This window comes from Mastomys coucha, unplaced genomic scaffold, assembly GCF_008632895.1.
Source record: "Mastomys coucha isolate ucsf_1 unplaced genomic scaffold, UCSF_Mcou_1 pScaffold8, whole genome shotgun sequence".
Lineage (NCBI taxonomy): Eukaryota > Metazoa > Chordata > Mammalia > Rodentia > Muridae > Mastomys > Mastomys coucha.
In genome coordinates this window covers 45,467,058-45,488,755 of record NW_022196914.1, presented here as the reverse complement: position 1 = coordinate 45,488,755, position 21,698 = coordinate 45,467,058, and positions in this window count along the sequence as shown.

Here is a 21,698-nt window from a genome sequence, read left to right as displayed (position 1 = left end):
ACACATCAAGTTTCCTGATAGGGCAGAAGATTGTAGTCCAACAGTGATGAACTGAGTAGGATGTCCTGCACTTGGCAGCCATGCAGGAGGGGGCATGGGAAGACTGATTAAAGGAAATAGATCAAAGGACCTATGATTCCTGCAAGTCGAGATACAAAAATATTTCAGTACTCTATGGGACAAACTAAAAATCGCAAATTTTACAAATTATAAACAAAACAGTGTAATATTGTAAATATAAAATTATTGACTCAGTTTCTTTGCTTTATTCTGTTTTCATTATTGTGTCTGTTCCCTGCCTTTCCAAGACAAGGCTTCAAAGGATCCCTTGAAATTGCATTCAGTTTTACAACTGAACATCGGTATCTTTGAGAGTCTCTATAATTTTTGCCAGGTAAATAAAGATGTTTATGTCTATCAGGGTTATGATTCAGAATGTTGTAGCAAATTGATAATGACTTCCCAAAGAGATTTTCCTTTCTAAAATGTCTATAAAGACATCCAGTTCTTCACACCTTACCCATATGCAAATCACCTCCCAGCTGTCCTCCCTCTTTTCTCCAGTCCATTCTCCAAGTGAATGTTAGCATTCATTAGACTAGCCATGAGAAAGCCTTTATATATTTTAAAGCCACTAACAAACACATCCTGATGATGCTCACTTCAGTTCACAGTCAAGTTCAGACTTCCTGTTGCAGCCCTGAAATGCATCTTCTAATATTCTGCTACGGCTAGCACATTTATAGAGTGACATAACTATAGCAAGGACTGTGCTGAGCACAAAATCAATAAAATAAAATATAAAAAATTAAGGAAAACAAAAAGAAAAGAAAGAAAGAAAGAAAAAAGAGTCTCCTCACCTACTCTTCCAAATAGCTTTGTAACATCGGTCCTGTTACCCTCATAACCAAAGTGTATTATGTTGAGACATTAGGGTTAGGATATTTCCTAGATGTACAAAGCCTCTACGTTTCAGCTTAGAACTCATCCCATGAGACTTACCCCTGCAAACATCTCCGCCAGTGACATTGCCTCCTACCTTCTTAACGCATTTCCTTCCAGGATAGACATTCTTCTTTAGAGGGCTGGATATCCCACTTTGAAACATAGCACATTTCTAATTCCAAGCTTATTTAAGACTCTGTTCTCCTCACTTCTCGGAGGCTGACTGAAATCTTGCCTCTTTTTAATATATTCGTTAGCTCTTCTGCCTTGGAACCCTAAGGCCCACACCGTTCACTCGGTCACACCCCTTGTGTTACTCAGATATAATTTTGCATTAAGAGTTTTCTCTAATTGGATGGGAAGACACTGGTGGGCAGGGCTTTGATCTCACACATTCCTTCTCTCATCTTTAACACATAGTTCAGTGACTTTCATCACGTTTGCATTCATAAAACATTTATTGAAGGAATAAATTAATATGAACTCTACAGAGTGTCATGTTTGAAAAATGATACTATAATTAGTTCTGTAGCATTCTATTATGTCTTGATAAAAGCTCCTGTAGATGGTGGCAGGTGGGCTTATAAGGTACTGTACCCTTACTGAAACTTTCTGTGTTTTCTCACATTGCCAGAGGTAAATTTGACACACAACTACATGAAATTATATATATTCTTGTGTGTATGTGTGTATGTGTGTATGTATGTGTGAGAAGGAGGGCTCAATGTTAGATATACGTGTCTTCCTCAATCATTCTCCACTTTGTTTCTTGACACAAAGCCTTCTGCTCAGAATAGAGCTCACAACTGTCTAGGTTCACTATTCAGTGAACCCCAGGGATTCTTCTGACTCTCCAGGGCTGGGATGGCACTCCAAGCTCTCCTGTACCCACATTTTATAAGACTATTTATGCCTATTGCATGTATTTGAGTAATTATCTGTATGTTATATATGTGCCCTATATGTATGTCTAGTGGTGACAGAAGACAGAAAAGGGACTCACCAGAACTGAGCATACACAAATGTAAACTACCTCATGCAGGTGTTTCGAGTTGAACGCACATCCTCTGCAAGAGAAACAAATGCTCTTAACCATGGACCCATCTCCTGCCTCCATAAATCAGTGTTTTCCTCAAACTTACAAGGTTAACATTTGACAGACTGAGCTTTCTTTCAAGGCCCAGCTCAATATTTGTTTGTTTGATTGATTGATTGAGACATGATCTCACTATGTAGTCCTGACTGTTCTGGAACCCATTAGGTAGATCTGGTTGGCCAAGGGACTCATAGAGGTCTATCTGCTCCTACCACTTCAGAGCCAGGATTAAAGGCCTGTGCCTCCATGCCTGGACCTCCCAGTTCATCTTCAAGAAAAGATAGACTTAGTGAAGAAATATGTCTTGATGCAGGTCAGAACTTTATTCAAAGCAGGTTCAGAATCTCCAGGGCTGTGGCAGTTCTTGGACACAGTAAGATCATTTTGTTCCTTTTCATCCTTATTCAGCTCCCTAGTTGGTGGGCCCAGCTTCTGATGACCCGCCCTATCACCGTTCTCTCCGGAGCTGGGTATCTCTCACATCAGGATCTCACAAGACAAAAAGCTAAAAAGAGAAGAAGAGCTCTAAGACATGCTTTAAAAGCCAGTCCTCTCAACTAGACAAAGCCTTCTACATGGAAACTGTTTTTTTCCTCTTATACAGATATAACACCTTGTCTATCTCACTAAAAAAGATATGTGTTATCTATGTATCTAATCTTTTGAAAATGTGATATGGAAGATATTTTATATTACAACCCATGCTGTTGCCATTCTGTATAATTATATTTTGTGCATATATGTGCTTGCATTATATAATGGGATACTCTTACTGCCTTGAAAAACGCTTTGAAATATCTAAAAGTAACTTGCTTCAGAGTATTTCATCACACAGTGACTAACACCCAGAACTCAGGTGCATGGCTATGAATGACTCAACTTTCCTGTTAATGGCTTAAAATGTAAGACTGAGTTCAAGTCAGTAACACTTTAGTGCTTACAGATGGAAGGCAGGCAATGAATGCTTACAGTGGGTTGAGACATAGCAAGGACTTGGATACGGCACAAATGTAAAAAAAAAGATGCCTTGTCTGAAGAGAAAAGCCATTGGTCAGTTCCAGATGAATTTAGAATACAAGAAACACAATGCAATGTTTTTTTAAAAAGAAAACTACCTTACAATTCTACATATATATGTATGTATATTATATATATATATATATGTTTCTAATTAAAAATTTTTAACTGTAAATCCCTAGCTTGTGGAGTATGAAATTGTCATACTTGCCTAGAAAATGTCAGTTTTCACTGTGGACAGAAGATTCCACACTTCGGCATTTGAGCCATAAAACAGAATGTCCACATGGATATAAAATTATGGTAAGAGAGAAGATTTCTAGACTCTGGACCAATCCAGAAAATATTAAACAAACAGCATTTTGTGAAAGTTTAGTGCAATGCCATGCTGATCAGTAACAGTGAAATGTTTTTGGTTACCATTCTAAGACTGGAAAATGGGTTTGCTGAGTTGTCAACCCACTGGTTCATTCCTGACCCTTAAACAGAGGATTTATGTTTAGGAGATACCTTGGAAAGACCTCATATAAATATTAATAGATATGGAAGATGTTAATAAATCCATATTATAGAAATACAAAGAAAAGAAAAGGTTTCACAGCCTTCAGATGTGACTGAAGATAAGAAGCATGTATATGAAATTAAATGAAGCTGTTTGTAAACTCTGGTGTGTAGGAATTCATGCTGAATAGTGCTAAGACAGTCAAGTGAGGCTGACAAAGCCAGACTAAGAGGCCAGTGTGAGTGTTGTACTAAACCTGGAAGAAAGTCTGAGCCCAGACAAGCCAGAAGTAAACAAAATCTGCCAGGATTTGTATCTTCTAGCAAGAAGAAAGAGGTAGTCAAAGAACATTCAGGTAAACATGGACGCCTGATGTGAACAAGGGGACTGGGGGGTCTGGAAGTCCATAAATGGAATAATCATACAGGATAGGGCAAAAATAAAAAATTCCAAAACCATCCATTTGAATCTTTTTTAGTATTATTTTTGATCTGGTTTGTTAGAATTGTCAACGTTATTTTTGTCCAAAACTTGTGTTTTCTTTACATACCTGGTTAAATGCTGTAAATGTATCACTAGTAACATTTTAACCCTCAAGTTAACAAAAGAAGCACTGAGGAAAAATCACAGGCTCAGTAATCAAATAATAGAGGTAGAGAGCACAGAGCAAAATTTGCCTACTATTAATAATCATCAAGACACGGAGAAAAGATGTGTGAATGAGGTAAGAAGACACAGATCCATGTTCATTTTGCCGTTTGATAGCCTAGTAACCAGTGCAAGTGACACTGACAAGTTTTTCAAATTCCATCAGTCTCATGTTCTTTACGTGTGAAGTATACTTGGTTCCTATTTTGTGGATTTGTTCTAAATATCAGTAATAACAAAACAAAGAGTAAGATTAGCTAGCATTGAGTAGCAGCTATTATTGTTAAAATAGTCATAATCAGTCCAAAGACGATTGCAGCTTCCCTTGTAAAATTCATAAGCACTCTTCCAATGATTCAATTTCTCATGCAACCAGAATATTTTTTTTTTTGAACTCTGATGTCTAGCATTGTAAAAAGAGAGAAAGTTCCTAAATTTCTTCATCCTTAGTCTTAATATAGACTCTGACTAGTAGAGTCTTAACTGCCTCTCTCTCTCTCTCTCTCTCTCTCTCTCTCTCTCTCTCTGTCTGTCTCTCTGTCTCTCTCTCTCTCTCTCTTTCTCTCTCTCTCTCTCTCAGCAAATGTTCACAATAACTTATTATGCTTATACAAAGAAAAATTAGTCAGTTTCCCCTAGGATTCTTGGAGAAAATTAATCTTCTAATGTTTAAATCTCACTGTTATTCAAGAATGCCTTGTTGTGTCTTGAGAATATGTGTTATGTTAAATGCAGACATTGTTGCTGTGTGCAGTATGGTTCTCCTCCCTCAGTTTCACAATAGAGACAGAATAGAGTTTTGCTGCAGTCTTGCTGTGACGCCTAAAAGAAAGAACTCAGCTCAAGAAAACTGAAAGAAAGGAACCACGACCTGGAATGCCTCCCTCTAAGTACAGCTTTAACTGAAATACACTGGACCAAGGTCATTAAGCAGTTCCTGTACAGCAAACACTCTCCTATCAAGAAAGGGAGGAAAGGGCACTGTTGATTTGTGTTTATGAAATTGCGAGTCATTCTTCCATAAAATACAGAAGGTCCTCCCTCCAGTATATAATGTGAATGTCAAAAGTCAATTAATTGCATTAAAAACTCCAGATTAAAGACTCAAAAATTCACAAATCTGTATCCATGTTAAAAATTCTGTTATTTATCATCTATCTATCTTCTTGATATAAACTCACTGTAAGTAAAAAGAAAAATATAAAATGTAACATTTGTGTAAAATTGTTTTCATCTGGATTTAATTCTAGCACGTAAAGAATGAACTAAAAAAAATCAATCAGTGAAAAAGTAAGGTTAAATTATCAATATTTCAATCTTTTCTTTATCAAATACAATTCAGTCATTGTTCAAAAGTATCCATTTCTCCAATCTGATAGAAGATTCTTTGTTGACTTCTCTTCATACAGAACAAATACAGAAGGAAGAAAGAAAATTATGTATGTAAGCTTAGTACTTCTGAAATATATATATACTCCAGGTTATTGCAACTGGTTGATTTTCATTTGCTTTTTTAATACTTGTGAATTTTCTGCTTTTCAGCAATTCTGAGTATCAAATATATCTTTTAAAATGAGCCAAGTTGAGAAACTTACCGCTTTAGAAATTATCAGCTATACATATTCTCCATCACTGTTTTCCTATCAGAAAGCTGCAAACATCTGCACTGATTACAATTAAAAACAGTGTAAAAGATTATCACTCCAATTATAGCCTCCTGTTATAATCAAAATTCAGTCCTGTTCCCAGATAGCGACGGGCGTGACACCCATATGCCTTTTTCTCTGCACTAGAACCTCCCTGAGTTCTGCTTTTCCTTTAATCAATGAATATGTATAGCTTTCTTGAATTTGTCTTTATCAGAAAGTAGCATCTTATGTAGATAAAATTTCAAAGCTCCTGGAACTCTATTTTTCCTTTGCATTTATATGAACCCACTTGGAGAAATGCAAAAATAAAAATAAAAAATAAAATGGCACTATTATTGTACTCAATAGAGAAGTTTCTGCTTTGCCAAGGTTTTTTTAAGTTATTATTTTAAGAATCTTTACTATGTCACTTCATATTATTATTGTGATATTATCTCTCCAAAAGGTAGAAAACCTGCTAGATTCAAACTATGTTTACATTAAGTCAGTAGTTATTATATAGAAAGTGACTTTTTAGTGTACAAAGTAATGTATCCCATTATGACACTTGGCTATATATATACCACACCACTCCCACTCCCACATCCCTCCTCACTCTCTTTCGCTGATGTTACGAGTGAGTTCTAGTTCCACAGGGAAATAAAGAAGATGTGGGTCTGTACTAGTTATTAGAAAATATAAAAAATGAACATAGTTTTTAAATGGCCAGGTTCCATGAGAAAGTTATATTTAAAAGTAAGCTAAAAAAATCAATCAAATAGATAGATATAATCAGCAAACATTTCTTGAATTTATAGATATACACAGATATAGAATATATAGATATAGCATATGTAGTTATAATTAGTAAATATTTTGTGGTTAAGATTATGTTGCCATTCAAGATGGAGATAAAAGAGGAAAATAGCATTTTAAGTGACATATTTTTGTTCTACAGTCTTTTAAAAGGTGAAAATTTAGATTTTGCATATTTATTTGTATTTATACTACATGCTGTATTTAGTACATAGTTTGAAATTAAATCTTAGTTTTGAGGTGCACATCTACTTTAAAATATGTGCACCTTTGTTTAAGTTACAGATGAAAATATACACACTGAAAGAGACTACAACTATGGCAAATGCATCAGATCAATATTACATGTATACTTTTAATTTCTGTCTATGATGGAACCATTGACATAGAATATCCCAACCTATGTATGCCCATGTGTGCAAGCCAAAAATGAGGCAAAATAACCAACACAGTTATTTTCTGCTGCAATATTACTTGAAATACTTGCAGGTACTCTGTTAGTTTGTTAAATCCTTTTAAATAAATATCTTTGTTTTAATTCAAAGCCTGGACCAGCATTTGAGCACCACTCCAGTTTGTGTTTCTTATTGACCTCTAACCACTATAAAATCTGTATTGTTCTTACGTTATGGAGCCTTCAAAATTTGCTGTTTCATGAAAAAGAAAGAAAGAAAGAAGGAAAGAAAGGAAGAAAGAGAAGAGGAAAGGAGAAAGCTGCGGCTGTCCCCAATAGTATAAAAACACTGGCTGCTGACTGAAATCAAAGATTTGTTTTACACAATTAGAAATCAACTTTTTTTTTGTCCTTCAAAGACAAATTCTTAGAAACAATAAAATAATATTAAAATGTATGAATCAATGAAAAAAGAATTCTTAGGCTTTAGAAATAAATTTCAACTAGAAAAGGAAATCAAATGTGCTACAGTATTTGAAAATGACTATTAGGCGAAGTATAAACAGCACAGCTGGACATGTGGTGCATATAATGACATTTTAAAGCTATTTTGCAAAATAGGAAAAAATACTTTAGCTTTCAAACAATTTAAAGTTCAGTACTCTGAAGACTGCTTATAGGGCGGCATGTCTGAGGGCCGACATCAGAAGAGAATTCGAGAACATTTTAGGTACTGTGCCTTTCCAAGAAGGAAGAATTTCGTTATTACCTAGGAATTTAGTTACGTACTGCCTTGCCTCTTGACATCTTACTTGGGTGGTGGGGAGATGGATAATTTTAAAGAAACGTCTTAAAATACCCAAAAAAACAAAGGTATGAAAGCAAGTGATGCTTTAATTCTTTCAGAAGCTGGTAATCAAAACATGGATTTGCTTTTCTTTTTTAAGTGCAATCTAATGGAAAATAAATGGAAAAACCAAAAGAAACTTGAAAAAGAATTGATGAAAGAAAAAGGGAGAGAAAAGGGCTGAAGGAAGGAAAGAGAGGACCAGAGGAAACAAATTCCACTCGAACTAAAAAGGTATCATGAATTTAGTCAGGTTATTGAAGCTGGTGAGATATTTTTGTCCTAAAATATTAATATTTTTCAGCCTCGTGTTTCTTTTTTCTTTCTTTTTTGGGTGATGGTGGGTGGTGGTGGTGGTGGTGGTGAGGATGGCTACTCCTCTCTACAAGTTGCCCCAAACAGGAATGACTGCTTGAGATCCCAGGGTCTCAGGGAAACTTCTCAGATGACCACTAGATGGCATGAAAGCACTGTATTGGACCTGCTCAGTCGCCTTGCACTGCGACAGTGAGAGGTTTATTCTTTTCAAGCTGAGAGCTCAGTGTTAGTCATGTAAGATGCCTTTTCTTTGAGAAAGATCTTTTTGTGTCGCATGACACTTTCCAAGACACAAAGAGAGTATTCTGTCCTCCTTCCACACACACTTAGAAAATGTCGGATTAAATTTGGAATAGTAAAAATCATGTCAGTGTTTGCTGGGGTTTCCTGAGAACTTTACTTTCTTCCCTTTGGGGGATAGTGTGCTATTTGTTATGAAGTCTTCCTTAATAGATGGACAGAAAAGTCCCACTGTGCCTGAAACAACTGCAGACAAAGTTTATTCATTCCCAGTCATATTTCTTTTTCTTGATTCTTTTTTTTTTTTTCCATCAAAATTTCTTTCTTTTTCTTCACTTATCCTGTTGTGGTCTCTCATTAAGGACTGTCATATGAAATGCTGGATTTCAAACAGCTGTGGCAAAGGAGACAATCCCCTTTAACACCCTCTACCAGCCAGGCAAAGCATGTCTTTGTTCTTGCTTCTTAAATACGTTTAAAGTTTTTGCCTGGTCACTGGGCATCTTCAGTCTGCCCCTCCACACTTGCAGATGTACTTTTATATGTGGTACATTTCCTGTTTCCCAAGATACATATCAAACATCTCTCCCTGTGCACCCACAACAGGAACAATTACCATATCCCTTCAGATGTTATCACTATCTGCCTTCACAAAATGTCCATTGTAGACGATGTTTTGATCTTTGGATAAGTACCTTAATTTAAAATAATGGCAAAAGGGTAAATTAGGCCTCCATGCTCAGCAGTGCATGAATGACAAATTTGTTGTACTTGGGGTATATTTTTGATATTCCTTTAAAAGTCTCATAGCAAATTTACATAGGATCAAAAATGATATTACACATTGGCAAACTAAAGTGCATAATTTATTTCATGTACTACTGGTATAACTATATAACCTACACATCTAATTATACTTTTAATGGCTTTACAGTTTTGATAGATATGAAATCATATCAGTTTAAAATTTCACAGATTTTTTGAAGCTTTGGAGGGTTGTTTTTCTTATCTACCCTTTTAAAGCTTTTTATCTCCTGTATAGTATCTGAGAATAAGATACATTGTTGGAAGAATTTTTTTAGCTTTGATTTTTATAAATTTATCAAAACTACAGATTCTACGAAGACATCCATTTAAAACATTTAGTAAAACAAGGATTCAATGATGTAATCATAGCTCTTTAAAATGCAAATGTGAGGGGAATCATGGGGTCCCATGGTGGTTAAACTTCTTGCACAATGTTATGTGTGCTCTCTGGGTGGCTCTAGTTTGAGAAAATTGCACTTAATTTGTGGTGTTAACATAACGGCATGGTTAATAAGTTATGTCTTCAATTTCTCTTATATTTGATTATATCATTTTTAATTTGGATATTATCCACAAAGTTCTTAGTATTATTTTAACACAGTGAGTTGCAACTGATCTATAGAAAAATAAAGACAAAAATCAGAAAACAGGATCCCTATTCATCCACAACAGAGATTCCCCTCTTAGTCTGTGAGTTTGAGAGGCATACAACAAGACTGATATCATAACACGCTTTGCTTCTCACTATTTACCACCAACAATGGTGATCAACATAAGCTTATTCTGTGATTGGAAATGAACTGGGAGAGTTTGTAACATGCAGAATTGCTCATTCGGTTCTATTTGAGCTCTTGCAGAAAAAATTTGCTTCTTGCAGGTTTCAGGAGGGACATTGCTCCACTATGGATCAAAATGATTCTAATGGAAATCTTTTTTAAAACATTTCAAAAAAATTTAACTCTAACTGAGGATGAAGTGGATTCTCTGCCTAGCGAGCTCTGGGGTGTTGGTTTCATCTCAGCCCTGTAAAGTAACCCTGCCCCCAAAAAGTTCTTTTCAACTTGTATGTGAATGAATGGTTCTAAATATTCCACAAAACAGAGACCTTTCCAAGTGCTTGTGGTAGATAAAAGAGGAAGTTTCAATGACGCAGAGTAATATTCTGGTTTATTCTTTTGACATTCAGAGTTGGATATAATTTGTGATATTATTTTATACAAAACAGTCAGACATAAATAAAGGAAAACATTTTGTAAGTGCTTTGTATCTAAATGCAGTAAAGTCCAAATTCAAATTTATTTGGAGGAACATTGAACAGACTTAACTATGCATTCTCAATTCCTTTTCTGCAGCATTAACAGGTGATTGTATAAATACATTCTTAAAATCTATTTACCAGGCTCTTCCTTGATTAATAAAAGCTGGGTTTTAAAATATGTTTCATTTTGCTTTCTGAAACATGCTTTTTTCCCTTTAAAATAGATTTGACTTTTTAAGCAATTAGTTGAATATGAACCATTTAATAATTGAATTTTCAAGTTGAAAATCACTGTCACCTCCATGATCTTAAAGAGTAAATAATAAATAGCAGAGTCATGGTTGCACAGAACTAAGCTCCCAAATACCTGACACTTGATTTTTACTACAGCCCACAAGGGAAAACTTAAGAAACTATTAAAGATCCTAAAACTTGGCTAACAGAGACCTAATCATGATTTTGGAACTATTAATAAATATGATGGGCTTCTTTGAAAAAAACCTATGCATCACCCTTTTTAAATTCAGGATGCCTTAAACTCGAGTCACATTTTTACAATAAAGATCTTCATTTGGAACAAGTCAGGAATAAATCTTTAAAGGAGGCCATGGAAAGCATATGTGTCACAGGAAACAGCTGACAGTTTTGGATGACTGAAATACTTATCTCTAGTTTGTGAAACACAAAAGTAATATTGTTTTTTAAAGATTTCATCATTGACTTAGGGAAGGAATTCTAACTTGTTGTTGGTAACGCCGTTGTTCAATTCCATCACTGGAATTTAAATCAATTTCCCCCAAATTAAGAAAATTAGTTTATCAATATATGAATTCTGCCTTCTAAATTTCCTCACAAAGTTTTCATCTTCTCACAATGCGCCACCCAGGCATCTGGGTCAAGCTGAGAGGCTACCAAGCCCAGTTGAGAGCTCGCATATGCTTGGGCACACACACACACACACACACACACACACACACACACACACACACACCTTCCTCAGCAGTTCCTACAGCTTCCCAGCAACCACAGGACTGCCTTTCTGCTCTTGCAGAGACCAGTGTCTAACAGGATCTATCCAGCCCGCAAACACTGGGGAAGCAAGCACCTGCCTCCTGACTACTTGGTTATTCTAGTACAAGAGGATTTTTGCCTTTCTGATTTCCATTTTGAATGAATGGTTTATAAATATGTAACATGATTCAGGAAGGAACAGGGAAGAAGAAAATAGGAGAGGAAATAAGAGGGCAAGGGAGGGAAGGGAAAGACGAGGTGATCAACTGGAACTCAGAACTCTGGGCAAAAACATGGTATGAAGGCCTGTCCTACCTTTAAAGGCCAACTGGAGTTAATACTAAACTGCATAAACGTTTTTATGCCTCCAATTCTTTCCTTTTCTCTCACATGGATCTATTTTCCCAAGTAACTTCATATAAGTACACTCACACAGGGCTAGGCTCCAAACTGTAGTGAAAGGTTACTGTGTGTGACTAATCTTTAGGATTGACCATTTGCACCTGGCAATGGTAATGACACCCTCTTTCCCTAGGCTGTATTCTATATTATACTTGATGAAAATGTCCCATACAGGAGGCTCGCATGAAACAAAATATGCCCTTTTGAGGAAGGAAAAAGAAGCCCTTGACTCTGTTTTATGAGTGACATGTGCACAGGAGTGCATACATACATGCCTGTGTGTGTATGTATGTTTGTGCCTGTGTGCCTGTGTGTGTATATGTGTGTTTGGGCATGTGTGCATGCATTCATGCACATATGAATGCAAAGTGTTGCAAATGGGCTCAGATTCAGAAAACATGATGGGAAAGCAGGATGAAAGAAAGAATGTGTGAGATACAATGTGAACAATTAATTGAATAGAATAGTTGAAACAGCATAATTTTGATGTCATCAAATGTGTTTCAAATTCCCTCCTCAGTTTTCCAGATTTCAACATTGATTGATCACACAAGATTTATGCCCCATGTACATAACTCATGAGCATATTCTTATGGGGCAAAATGAAAGAAAAAAAAATCTCCTAACAGCATCATCAAGAAGCCAATGTCTTAGGTAGAAATAGAATTCAAGACATCCAAAACCTCAGCGTCCAATTTAATCCTTTAACCACTAGGACCCACTCTTCTTGAGAATGGTTAATAGAAACAACATTGCCCTTTTTGTACAGCTGTAGATGCCCTGTTGATCTGTATCACATAGCACTTAACACTGGGTGATTTGGCTAGGAAAAGCAATGTTCACTGTTCCATGGCAAATCAGACAACAATGCTCAGATTTGCTATAGAGCCAGGAAAACAGAAGAGCAGATAGAGAAACAAACAAACTCAGAGAATAAACCTCATCTGCATGGTTTTCACTCTACAAGAAAGCAACGTAGTTGAATGCAACTGTATTAAAAGTCAAACTATTTCTGCCTAAGGCAGATGTGGATCACGGGAATGGAAACCTAATAAACCAACAGCTGAAGGCCACATTATTCCCCCCCCCTCCTTCCTCACTCATTTAGAAAATGACATGTTTTTCTTCACAGTGTTTTCCCCCTCTTCTCTCTTTAGTGGCAGTAATGCTGAATGCTCTTGACATAATTCTTCGTTCACCCCTGACAGTCTTGTTTTTGAATACTATCCCAGCAGTAAAACACCTGACCTCCAGTCTTTCAAATGGCCATTGGCTTGGGTTACCCCAATTAGCTGGACTCATTTGGAAGTATCCAGAGGAGCTGGGCACTTCACTACTCACTAAAAGCAGCATTATGTGTGAATACATTGTTTTATTCAGGTCAATCTTATTTTTTAGAGGATTTCTTTATTTTCCTATGATTGGAGCACAGGAGAAAAAACCTACAAGGTCCTAGAAATATCAAATATTACCTCTTAGAAGGCTTATGAGGCTGCATTTCTAGTTCATTTAGAGTCAGAGTTGCTTTTGAGTGTTTCTAGATTACCAAGGTAATTATATGGCATGGTATACACAGCTTGTTTTACTTATATATTAGGAAGCACACGTCTGTGTAACACAGCAAAAAGATGCATACACCTATGCCTAGATGTACATCAGTGACATTTCAGTTTCTAGGTCAAAATAAAAATTCTTTTAGAGAAGGAAATATGCACCTCTACATATAAAAGTACTCTTTTCACACGTGTGTAGTGATAGGTACTGTGTCCCAGAAATGACTTTTGTGTTACTGTAAACGAAGGCCAACTAAGGCTCCTGAGACATCTTGGGTAATAGGGTACGGACATCTTCAACATAATAGAAGAAAAATTAAATACATTTAAAAGATTAAATGTGTACATCTTAAATGATTCTGAACTAAATTCATCATCACATATCTGATTCAGCTATCTCTACTCCAGTTATTTTTTGCATTTATATTTTTCAACAGTCACTGTATTTATCAATAATGAAATACTTTTCTTTACAAATCTTTTAGAATTTGTGCTTTGCAATTTTATCATGGTCCATAGTTTTATTCTCTTCTAAAAAGGCTAAACCGCAAGATTTCTTGATAGATAATGCTGGAAATAAAATATGAATTGCATCGAATTGGAAGTGGACAAATAATGCAGGCTGAAATGAGCATCCCTTCAGAAGAATACAAGGTTCCCTTTGACATTTAAGCAGAGACTGCATGGAGGAAAAGAGAAACTGAATTTAGCTGATGCAAATGAAATTAAAACTAAATTGGTTGTCACATCAAACTGATGTTAACTATGTAAATGTTTTCTGTTTATGAAACTACATTTTAAAGTGTATAATACTACAGAAATATGATTTTTTGCATTATTGAAAATAGAAATTTAAAAGACAGGTTGTGAAACTGTTTAAAAATCATTTCCACTTACCATGTCATACTATGAATCATGAACCATGTGCACATGGAGCAACTGTGATACATGCATGCACATGTCAATAGGCACGCATGCTCTGCTGGTCAGGCAAGATCCCATTACATCATTGCTTCAAATGCATTCATTCTCTTCAATATTGTTGGCTGTTTCAGGTTAACTACCAAAATCATTTGCTTGAGAAGAGAGATTTAATTGTCTTACAACTACCTCTGTGCAGTACAATAGGGATTACAAGTACCCATTGATTATACTATTGGGCAGAATAAGGGACTCTTATTCTAGCATTTCTCATTCATTTTGTCATTGCATTCTCTTTGAAAGAGACCAAATGGGTCCCAGCAGGTGAAAGCAAAGAAACCTGAAAGGCCCCCTTTGATGAATGACAATACCACAACCACCCTGCCCCCCTACTTTTGGAGATTATAAACCCTTATTAAATCATGCCCTGTTAGATATTGATTGAGAGGGGGCCAAACTAAACCCAACAATAGCAGCATGGATCAGAGAACACTGCTCTCATCAATGGGACTAAATATAGCTAAGCTTTCCAATCCTTTTTATTTTGGGGGGGGGGTTCATTTTTTTTTTTTTACTATTTACTTTTGTTTAAACCATTATCCCAGAAAGTCATACAATTATAGTTGCTTTGTCAGTCAAGAATAGATCTTAGCTGTCTAGCACGTCATCTTTTTGAATGTAGCAGTGTATTGCACAAACAATATTGTACTTGGTTAAGATTCAGTATTATGATGATTATTTGGGGGGTACAATTCTAGGTAATTATCATAATTATTCTTGACTCTGGGACCCCTTTGATGACAAGACTGCTTTAAAGTAAACCACTTGGACATAACAACCCAAGATATTTGAAAAGCGATTGCTGCCAGAACCAGAGTTGAAAATTCACCCATATTTTAAGGCTATCTTGAAAATCAGGCTGTTTGCGCTCCTAGGCTGTCTTTTCTGCCATCTGTGAGCACCACAGCAAACAACCCCTTGATGACAATCACTTCAGTAGAACTAGAATATGTCTGCTTTAGAGGAGACTTCTGTAATAAGACTCAGTGCTAATTAACTGTCAGCCTTTAAAAAAATAATAAGCCAGCAGACTGCAGTTTAGAAAAACACTCTACCAAAAAATTTCCAAACAAGAATTAAACTTCTGTGCCAGGCTATAACTTCTGCTCCTTGTCAACAGGCCTTACCCAGACTAAAACTGTTTACTTTAAATAGACTGAATCTGATAAAGAGTTCCATGTTTTCTTGACTGCAGGTAAGAACATTTGCTCTGGGTAGCTATTTAATTCAATAATTTTATAATCTCCCCTAAAGAAAAAAAAAAAGGAAGATGAGGGACAAGGGGAAAGGAAAGGAGAGAAAATATTCAGGTGCAAAAATACCACCCTACCTTTTGTGTAAGAAATTGTCATTACATAGTTACGAAAGGGAAGAAAGAAAGAAAGAAAGAGAGAGAGAGAGAGAGAGAGAGAGAGAGAGAGAGAGAGAGAGAGAGAGAGGAAGGAAGGAAGGAAGGAAGGAAGGAAGGAAGGAAGGGAAAAGGAAAAATAAAAAAGACAGTGCTACAACTGAAAGATCACTTTAGATGAAAAGACAGATACCAAATTATTAGTTTAATATCAAAGATCAATAATATTAAGCTCAGAAAATTGTTTGGAGTAGCATCATGACACTTAGAGAAAAGGCACTTTATACCTGCAGCAACTCTGACTGTATGAGAAAACTACAGCAACAAAGCTTGTGTGAGGTAAAAGTAAAACTCTAAATACCACGCTTAACTCTGTGAACTCGCTGTTACTTTGCTGAATGAATATTAGTAACCATTTTATTTTTGATGAAAATATTTCCTAGAAAAGTTATAAAGCATAAACTCTAAAGCTTTGTTGCATTTTATTTAAGACCCATCTTAGGATTTCAATTCTAAGTATACATAGAACAAAAAGCTTTTAAGTTCAGTACAATAACTATAGAAAGTAAGAAGACAAAACTAGTGCATTTTGAATAATTTTTCCTTTCTTCATATTATTTTCCTCAATTAAATTTTAATTGCATCTCTGTATTATGGTTTTTTTTATTTAATTACATAGGATCTACTGAAAACTCTCTTACTGTTTATCAATATTTCCCAATCATGGGTTTCCTGAAATTGTGAGTTTAACTTTTGAAGCTAGGAATTATATACTTTGAACAGCTTTAAACACTTGGCATTAATATTATGATTTATAAATCTTCCTTTCCTGTTTTGATTCCCACATCTTCCTAATGCTATGAGTGAAAATTAAGCATTTTAAAGTGAAAGCTACTGCTTTAAAGTCAGTATATCCGACTCTTATTTTAAAACATGTTGACTTGCAAAGCAGTTTCTAAGCCATGTGTTAGAGGCTAATTATTTTTTAAAGTATGACTGTCTGCATACATTTCTGTAAATGCTGCCAGCCATTTCAAAATCTCTCAAGCTTTCGTACATTAGTTGATACAGACTACATTTAGTCAGGTGACAAATGTATTACTACTCTTATTTCTACTCTATTTAATGCCTTCAAATATGTGTTTTATGATTTTTGTTATACTCGCCCTGATTCATTTAGTTTCTTTGTCGACTTGTGTTTCCACAAAAAAACAAGAATACTTTTTTAACTGAACCATCTATTTTTAAAAATATCTCACTGGATTACACTTTTAGACTTCCCTAATAAGTATGTATAATGTAAGATAACCAAGAATTTCACTTGAAATAAATTCTTTTCAATTAAATCTTCTTAAAATAATTTCTTATTTTTCCACTTCAAGAAATGTTGCAATTTTATTTTATTTTTTAGTGGAAAAACTAAGGTAAAATAATTCAACTTGAGGAGTAGATTTCTCAATAACAAGTTTATTGGCACTTTTGTATGTGAGAATAACTATGTTTATTTAGGATGTGCCACGTGCTCATGCTTCTGTGTGCACAGAAAGATTCAACCTGAATACATTTTCATCTATTGCATTTAAGTTTCAGCGATGTCAGAAATTATTTTGGTTTCAGCATTAAACAACAGTGAAAATTCCAATCCCTATTACCATCCTTAATATTGAAATTAAATTCTGCCCTGTTATTGTGCTGTGTAGAATTTGGTGATCAAATTACATACAATACAAAGAAGGTCTGCTAGTCACTTCTGATCTTTAGCTTAAACTCCGTGTGCTTGCAATTATAACAGCTAACATACTATAAATTATTCAAGTCTGAATTAGACATATATTGAAAAGAAACTTGCTTCTTATTTTAATCAGCTCTTTAAACTGAAGCAAACACTGAAGTCCGACTTTCTCTCCCATGACCACATGAAGCTTATTTTTGCTTTTATGAAACATTGATCAAAATGATCAAAAAAAGTAAGTTTTCTCTATTTTACCAATCTCTTTTAGAAGGCCAACTTGTGAGGTTATAGTGATGTATATTTATAATAATAATGCTTTATAAATATAAAGCATTATTTCTCCTCTCCTAGAAGAACATCACCTTAAAGACTGCTGTGCATCCAACGTCCAACTAAAAAATGAATAGTTGTTTCAAACTGAATAATAAAATCATACATTTCTAATTGCTATTAGTATCTGGTCCACAAATAGTTTATGTTGGATTAAATATGATTTTCTGAGTGATATTTGTCAAGTTCATGTTATTAGCATGTTGGGGAAAGCTAATTCTCACTTAATTTGAAGGAATACTGTTATAAAAGACTTTTTGTTAAATTAGATAAGCACTGGAATTTTTACTTAATGGTAATATTTTACTCATCTCTTTTCAAACATTTCTAACTCATAAGAGTATTTATTTGTGGTAGTGGCACTGAAAAAAATCTTGATGATGGGTTTCAATTGTCATTTCTGAAATTGATGAATGGCCAACATTAAGCTCTCTTGATGTGAAGGTTATCTTTCCAGACTTGTCTTTTCTCTGTATTCTCCTCTTTGAAACATTTAAGAAAATTTAATTTCTAGGGAAGAATACTTAACAGTCTATTTCACTTAGATTTAAAGATTGTTTTACATCTTCTTTGTAGTTGTCAGATGAAAATATTTGGATGAGCAGCTAGAGTCTTTCAAAGATTCATTGGGATGGAAATAAGCCATGAGCAGAACTCTCACAGTTTCATCAGAACTGCTAAAGATTGTGTGAATAGAAGTGGAAGGTTCTCTTTGACATGGCGAGACCTACTTCACTATCAAAGTGTATTTATAAAGTTCAAATGGACTTTCTTCTTTAGCACAGGTAAATTGGAAACATCTATTAGGGCAATTCTGAGATGTAGCCCTTTGCCTAAAGGAAACATTTGAGTAGTTAAATAGACTTTAACCTGGTATGCTACAGTCCTAGGTCCCACTGAGAAATCTAATAGTAAAGCTAGTCACCAACACATTTTCTCTGTCTCTTTTTACAAATCAATGAGTTTTTAAAGAGTCGCCATTCTGAGAACCTATGTGTGTTTTATTTAATTTCATGCCTTCTCCTTATTTTATTGTTCAAAAATGTTGTTAAAATCTTTTGAAATTGATTTCAAAGCTAGTTTACTAGCTAGTCAATATTTCTATTTTATAGCCATGTGTAGTTTTGAAATCTAGAGCTGGAATAGCAGTGTAAAACCAAACTTTATATGACTCCTCAAATAAGTTTTTATCTGTTCAACAAAGATTTTATGACTATAAAAATGCTCAAGAGAATGGTAGTAACTTCAGGAGATGGTCATCAAAAGAGGCATTCAAAGCCGTTTTGAGCAACGGTAGCATCTTTTAAGTGAGTATGTGATGTATAGCATGATTATCATTGAAAATATTTGATTTTGATGATTGGTGTGTTATTACTCACACACACACACTCACTCACACACACACACACATACACACACACACACACACACACACACACACACACACACACACACACACACTGCTCTGTTGTCATGTGATGAACATCCTTTTCATCTTTTGTAGCTCTGCCTGGAACAAACCTTGGATTCTCATAGTAAAATTCCACACTCACTTTGGGTTTGGGCCTGGTGAAAAACAAATCCTCTTTGTTTATATGAACAAACAAAATTTCTGATCAAGGTTATTATGCTGAACAATAGTTAATATTCTTCAGATGACAGCAAAATTATATTGTTAATTTAGGTGATCTCAAAGTTATTGAAATTGAGTCTATAGGATAGACGTTTACACTATAAAAATAGGAAATACATATATATATATATATATGTATGTATATATATATTTAAATTCTAAACCTTTAAAACAATAAACTATATGATCTGGAGGCATAGCTCAATGGGAACTTGCTTACCCAGCATGCCCAAACTCCTGATTTTGATCTCCTATACTTTGATAAGTAAATGAGCAACAGGAAAAAATAAGTGTTCATACTAGTGTTATCTTTTGGTCAACAAATTATATTTTAAAATATATGAATAAGAGCAGTCACAAGTTAGTTTTTTTTTTTTTTTTTGAGACAGGGTTTCTCTGTATAGCCCTGGCTGTCCTGGGACTCACTCTGTAGACCAGGCTGGCCTCGAACTCAGAAATCCACCTGCCTCTGCCTCCCAAGTGCTGGGATTAAAGGCGTGCGCCACCACCGCCCGGCCACAAGTTAGTTTTAATGATAGTTTATACAAGTATTTTTCTCTGGAATTGGGTACCATTTATAATAGGGTAGAATTCGAGCTTTTCAAAACTTGCTTTCCTCATTCTTTCTAATAAATTTGCCTATTATGAATAAAGATACAACGTTTTTGAAATATATTTTTCTTCCTGAAACTCTGTTACTATTTGCTGGGTGTAATCTATCATAGTGAAATAGATTCTTCACCAATTTGGTATTTACCTTTTCTATCTAGACCTGGCAATGGAAGCTTATAGACTTGGGATTCTTGTTACAAAACCTGGTGAGTGAGTCTGACCTTAGAGATCTTACTGCGGGAGAAAAATGAAAGTGGACTCATTTCTCTCTCTTAGCAGTGATGGTGTTTCACAGCATTAGCCTGAGTGCAATTTCTTGACATTCATAAACATCAAAATGTGCCTAAAGTAAAACTATAAACACTATGACCATGAATGAGGCTGTACTGAGCACATGCCAGGAACTTCATGGCTTTCTGGTTGATGGATGGATGCATTGTCGTTTGTGTGGCAGCTGATTTTTCGCTTATGTATCACATTGTGTTACTGGAGGTTTTGAAGATCAGCTGTGGGTTCCCACTCAACCACTGTGTTTCTCTAACAGGAAAAGTCAGTTTTTGCTGCTTTGAAAGTTTTCTTTATTATTGTTTTTGGTCAGTCATTATATATGTATATATTATGGCTTAGATCTTAGAGATTAGTTCTTTTGAGCTTTGCTTCTTAAACAATTTCTTTTATGAGTTCTTCATCAAACTTTTATTAAAGAAACTATGCCCAGCCCCTGCAGTCACTTTAATCCATTTTACCTTAGATTAGAAAATATTGGAGCTGTCTCTGAATCTTTTGCTTGCTTTTGGGGCCCTTTTCTTTCTACCATGATGCCTCAGCCAGCCTCAATGTGAGGGAAAGTGCCTAATCTTGTTGAAACTTGATATGTGATGTTTGGTTGAGACCTCTATGAGCCTGCCATATTCAGAAAGGAAATCAAGGAGCAAATGGGGGGGCTTCAACTGGAGGGAGGGGAAACTGCAATTGAAATTGCAAGAGAAAAATAAATAAGTAAGGTGCTTTAAAAGCTACAAGAGGAACTGGATAGATGGCTCAGTGGTTAAAAGCACTTGTGCTGTTGTAGAGGATACAGGTTCTATTCCCATCACCCAAGAGGTGCTTCACAACCATCTGTAACTTCAGTTCCAGGGGACTGAATGCTTAGTGTGTCTACATATGCATATATGAAAAATAAATACATTAAAAGAAGAATCCATTGTTGAATAAATTAAATGGCTCATGCTGTGAAATAATCCATAACAGTCAAGAGACTTGAGGCCCCAGGGAGTGGGGAGGTCTGGTGGGACCTGGGGGAGAAGGGACAATCCTCTTGGAGACTGGGGAGTGGGGAGGAGGTATGGGATATAGAACAGTAAGAGAGTGGACCGGGAGGGAGATAAAGTCTGTATTGTAAAAAAATTTAAAGAATAAATAAAAAGATTTTTCTCTCCAGTGACTTTCTAAGGCAGGACCAGCCTGGAAGTCCAGGCCTCAGAAGTGGCAGGGCAGCTAGGACAGGATCCTTTTTACCTCCATCTACACCCAGGAGGGACAGCAGATCCACAGCCCTCTCTGCACTTTTCTTGCAAAAA